This window comes from Triticum dicoccoides, chromosome 1A (assembly GCF_002162155.2).
Source record: "Triticum dicoccoides isolate Atlit2015 ecotype Zavitan chromosome 1A, WEW_v2.0, whole genome shotgun sequence".
Taxonomy (NCBI): domain Eukaryota; kingdom Viridiplantae; phylum Streptophyta; class Magnoliopsida; order Poales; family Poaceae; genus Triticum; species Triticum dicoccoides.
Genome location: NC_041380.1, coordinates 349,321,544 through 349,327,379, shown reverse-complemented (window position 1 = coordinate 349,327,379; position 5,836 = coordinate 349,321,544).

Below are 5,836 nucleotides of genomic sequence, written 5' to 3'. Positions count from 1 at the left end.
TCCGAACACTTTAACAAGTGCGGCACCCCGAACTTATAGCATTATATGCATCGGCTCCGAATCATGTCTTGGGTCAATAGTTGGGTTTGCCCGGCTCCTATGTTTTGGTGCCTTACGTTCCGCTGTGTTGGCTAAGGTAGCACTAGGAGAACTACTGCGATTGTGCCCCGGTTGAGCTGGGTCGAGCACCTCAGTACAGAAAGCTAAAACCGATTGTCATGATGAAGCGAGAGTTGGTCGTTGTTCGAGAGGTTTTTCGAGTCCCTAAAGACTTATGCCGCTTAGAGCGAGGAGTCGGCTCTGTCCGGCCAAGGCGTGGATAGCGCCTCGAACTCGGTCTTCCGAATACCAGGGGCTTCGCTGAAATTTAAAATTATAGAATTCTATGGCTAAGTGGGAGTGTTCACGCATTATAGTCTGATTGCCTTGTTCGTTGTGCTGAGCGCCTCCCTCGAAGGACCCAAACATGGGAAAAAGAGCGCTCAGGTTTATCCCCGAACACCCCAGCACTAGAGGCACGGGGGCAGAAGCCGCCGACTCGCCATCTCTCAGAATTGATAAACAGCCGCACAGAAGGTAATATTTTAAATTCCAACAGCATTGCTTAGCGCATATGAACAAGTTTTCAGCGCACAGGACAAAACGAGCGAGTTTTACTCAAAAATTATATCACTGGAACATTCATCTGCCACAAGGCGGGCACCCTTCGGAACATCTGTATAATAATTCTCGGGCTTGCGATGCTCTTTCCCCGGCGGTGGCCCGTCCTTCACAAGCTTCTCAGCATCCAGCTTGCCCCAGTGCACCTTAGCACGGGCAAGGGCCCTACGGGCACCTTCAATGCAGACGGAGCGCTTGATGACTTCGAGCCTTAGACAGGCCCCCACCATCCACCACACCAGCCCGAAATAGCTCCCAGGCAGAGCCTCTCTAGGCCACAGATGAACTATGAGGCCCTTCATGGACTGTTCGGCCGCCTTGTGGAGCTCGACCAGTTGCTTCAGCTGGTCGCTCAGGGGCACGGGGTGTCCGGCCTCAGCATACTGAGACCAGAACACCTTCTCTGTCGAGCTGCCCTCCTCAGCTCGATAGAATGTGGCGGCATCGGACACGCTACGGGGAAGATCTGCGAATGCTCCTAGAGAGCTCCGGATTCGGGTAAGTAACAAGTAACTCACGTTTATGTGTTTGCTTTGCATAAAGAATGCCTTACCCGCCGCTATCTTTTTCACCGCATCCAACTCCTGGAGGGTCTTCTGGGATTCGGCCTTGGCAGACTTGGCATTTTCAATAGCCATCGCGAACTCGGACGCTCGCGTCTTTGAGTCAAGCTCCAAACTCTCATGTTTTTTCATGAGAGCCTGGAGCTCTTGCCGAACCATGCCAACCTGGGCCTCATACTTCTCCCGCTCGGTGCGCTTCGTGGCCACCCTCTTCTCGGCCTCGACCAGCGCTTGCTTAAGGGTCGCCACCTCAGACGTGGCCCCTACAATAGCCACGATAATCCTGTCATTTTTTGCAATTGCACTTTTTATATATATTTAAACAAGGTATTTCTTACCTTCCTTGTCCTCAAGCTGCTTCTTGGCACGCCCGAGCTCTTGCTCGGACTGCTCGAGGTTCTGCTTTAGCGTGTCCACTTCCGCAGTCAGTGCAGCGGACGCCAGCAGAGAAGCCTGCATACGCATATTGACTCCTTTTTGTTAGACTCCTATGAATTTTATTTGATCCTCTATTCGGCTTTTCTTCCCTAACGCCAAACAGAGCATCAGGGGCTACTATCTATGCGGGTAATATTATTTACACATTCTTTACTTACCTCAAAGCCTGTTAAAAGGCCAGCACAAGCTTCAGTCAGTCCACTCTTGGCGGACTGAACCTTCTGGACCACCGCACTCATAATGGTGCGGTGCTCCTCATCGATGGAGGCGCCTTTGAGAACCTCTAACAGATTGTCTGGCGCCTCCGGTTGGACGGGGGTCACCGGCATGGTGGGCTTGCTCCTCTTGGAAGGAGGTCGCCCGCCGGACTCTGGAACCTTTGAAGGTTCCGGAGCGGTGTCCGGCCTAGAGCCGGACTTGGAGCCCTGGGGGGTTTTATCCCCTTTACTCCTGGAGTCTGGGAGGTCGCCTTGCGGCGCCTCCAGGACCACCTCCTCCTGTCTTGGAACCTATTAGGACAACACTTCGGCATCGTCCGTAGGGCGGGGGGAGGTAGCCGTCAAAAGCGAATTCACATCCGGCGAGTCCAGTGAACCGCTCGACGACGCGTCGAGCCGGTCTTTGGGTGGGCTGCATAATCATATTCGACATAAGGGAAAGCTATGCAATAAAGGAATACTATGAATTACTCTGGTATCCGGACACTTACGATTTCGCCAGGGGCTTGGCCCTGAGCGGCCACTCCTCTCCGCCGTCGTCGGCGTTGGTGGAGTAGTCCGGAGGAAGGGTTTTTCCCTTCTTGGACCCTTCGGCCTCCCCAGTGAGGGCGGCCTTCCTTTTCTTCTCTCCCCCCGCTGGAGGGGGAGAGGTCACTTCTTCCTCCTCTTCGTCTTCAGGGAGGAATGCGCCTTGGAGCCGTCGGATGATGAACCCGACACCTCCTGGCGCCGGGCACTTTTTCGAGTCCCCGTGGCCTTCTTCATGGCCTTCTTCTCCGGCACCACATGGGGTGCCGGAACCAGCAGCTTCGCCAAGCGGGCATCGGCTGGGTCTTCGGGCAAAGGAGCCGGACAGTCAATCTGTCCGGACTTCGCCTGCCAAACCTGTCAAAGGTAAGGGAGCTTAGATCCCGCATAGAGTTAAACTATGAAAAACTAATACCCTGTAAAAGGTACAAACAACTTACCACGCTAGCGTGACGCTGCACGCTGAATCCGCGATCCTCGGTAGCGGATGCGGGAGCCTCGGCGCCGCACCTTCCAGGCATCTTCATACATCGTGTCGAAGAGCCTGCTCAGAGTTCGGTGCTGCGCCGAGTTGAACTCCCACAGATTGAAGGCCCGTTGTTGACACTGGAGGATCCGGCGGATGAGCATAACCTCGACTACGTTGACAAGCTTGAGCTGCTTGTCCACCAGGGTTTGGATGCATGTTTGCAGTCCAGTCACCTCTCCTTTGCTGCCCCATGATAGTCCCATCTCTTTCCAGGACGTGAGCCGCGTTGGGGGTCCGGACCGGAACTCGGGGGCTGCGACCCACTCAGGGTCGCGCGGCTCAGTGATGTAAAACCACCCCGATTGCCACCCCTTCAGGGTCTCCACAAAGGAGCCCTCGACCCATAAGACGTTGGGCATCTTGCCCACCATGGCGCCTCCGCACTCCACCTAGTTGTCGCGCACCACCTTCGGCTTGACATTGAAAGTCTTGAGCCATAGGCCGAAATGGGGGCGGATGCAGAGGAAAGCCTCACACACGACGATAAATGCGGAGATGTTGAGGATGAAGTTCGGGGCCAGATCATGGAAATCCAGGCCGTAGTAGAACATGAGTCCCTGGACGAATGGGTGGATAGGAAAGCCCAGTCCACGGAGGAAGTGGGGAAGGAACACTACCCTCTCATGGGGCCTTGGGGTGGGGAGGAGCTGCCCCTCTTCGGGAAGCCGGTACGCGATGTCGTTAGACAAGTATCCGGCCTTCCTCAGGTTTTTGATGTGTCCCTCCGTGACGGAGGAGACCATCCACTTGCCTCCCGCTCCGGACATGGCTGGAGAAGGTTGAGGTGGGGAGTGCGGACTTGGGCGCTGGAGCTCGAGTGCGCGAAAATGGATAGGCAAAGGAAGAAGAAGGCGTAGGTGAAAAGGTGGATCCTTATCCCCTTATATGGGTGGACGCAACTACGTGTCCCCACCAGCCTGGTAAAACTCGCTTATCTCCAAGCGTCGTAATCAATGGCGCGGTTGGGTTACCCACGCCCGTATTGATGACAATCCCAGAATAAGGGGACATGATCTCTACTTTAACAAGATGTGCCAAGGAAACCGCCTCGCATGACGCGCTGAGGTGGGATAATAAAACGATTCGAATAAAGGCTTGGCCGTGGTGCGTCACACTACGGAATACGTCAGCAGATTAGATTTGTGTAAATATTATTCTCTCTATGGCAATATGTGGAAACTTATTTTGCAGAGCCGGACACTATCTTTGTGTTCAAAATCTTCTATGAAGTACTTGGAGGAGGAACCCACCTTGCAATGTCGAAGACAATCTGCGCGCCGGACTCGTCGTCATTGAAGCCTGGTTCAGGGGCTACTGAGGGAGTCCTACATTAGGGGGTGTCTGGATGGCCAGACTATACCTTCGGCCGGACTCCTGGACTATGAAGATACAAGATTGAAGACTTCGTCCCGTGTCCGGAAGGGACTTTCCTTGGCGTGGAAGGCAAGCTTGGCGATACGGATATGTAGATCTCCTACCATTGTAACCGACTTTGTGTAACCCTAACCCTCTCCGGTGTCTATATAAACCGGAGGGTTTTAGTCCGTAGGACAACATACAGAACAACAATCATACCATAGGATAGCTTCTAGGGTTTAGCCTCTCCGATCTCGTGGTAGATCTACTCTTGTACTACCCATATCATCAATATTAATCAAGCAGGACGTAGGGTTTTACCTCCATCAAGAGGGCCTGAACCTGGGTAAAACTTCGTGTCCCTTGCCTCCTATTACCATCCGGCCTAGACGCACAGTTCGGGACCCCCTACCCGAGATCCGCCGGTTTTGACACCGACAGTCTCCTTAATTCCTCTCATATCACGGTCTCCCTAAATCTCAAAAGCTTCATCCACACAAAACTCAACAAGGACTCGTGAGATAAGTTAGTATAAACAATTGCAAAAACCTTATCATACTCTACTGTAGCAAATCACTAAAGTTATTATTCAACATTGCATACTAAATGCCTCTGCATATTTAATAGTCCTATCCTCAAATAGAATCATTAAAGAAGCAAACATATGCAAACAATGCAAACATAACAGCAATCTGCCTAAACAGGATAGTCTGTAAAGAATGCAGCAACATCCATACTTCCCTAGCTCCAAAAATTATGAAATAAAATTCCCACTGTGGTAAATTCATCTGGTCTTAATATTCAAAAGGTTTCAACATTTTATCACATTCTGACTTTTCTAGGGAATTATTGCAACAGCGGTAAACTTTCTGTTTTCAAACAGCAACATGTATACTTGTAACATAGGCATAGTAAAGGCTATCAATGCCACTTTTATTGAAATAAAAGATGCAAAACATTATTTTAAATAACAGCAAGCAAATCCTAACAAAATAAATTGACGCTCCAAGCAAAACACATATCATGTGGCGAATAAAAATATAGCTCCAAGTAAAGTTACCGATGAACGAAGACGAAAGAGGGGATGCCTTCCGGGGCATCCCCAAGCTTAGGCTCTTGGTTGTCCTTGAATACTACCTTGGGGTGCATTGGGCATCCCCAAGCTTAGTCTCTTTCCACTCCTTATTCCATAGTCCATCGAATCTTTACCCAAAACTTGAAAACTTCACAACACAAAACTTAAAGTAGAAAACTCGTGAGCTCCGTTAGCGAAAGAAAACAAAAAAGCCACTTCAAGGTACTGTAATGAACCCATTATTTATTTATATTGGTGTTACACCTACTGTATTAAAACTTATCTATGGTTTATAAACTATTTTACTAGCCATAGATTCATCATAATAAGCAATCAACACATGAAAAACAGAATCTGTCAAAAACAGAACAGTCTGTAGTAATATGTAACTAACGCAAACTTCTGGAACCCCAAAAATTATAAAATAAATTTCTGGACCTGAGGAATTTGTCTATTAATCATCTTCAAA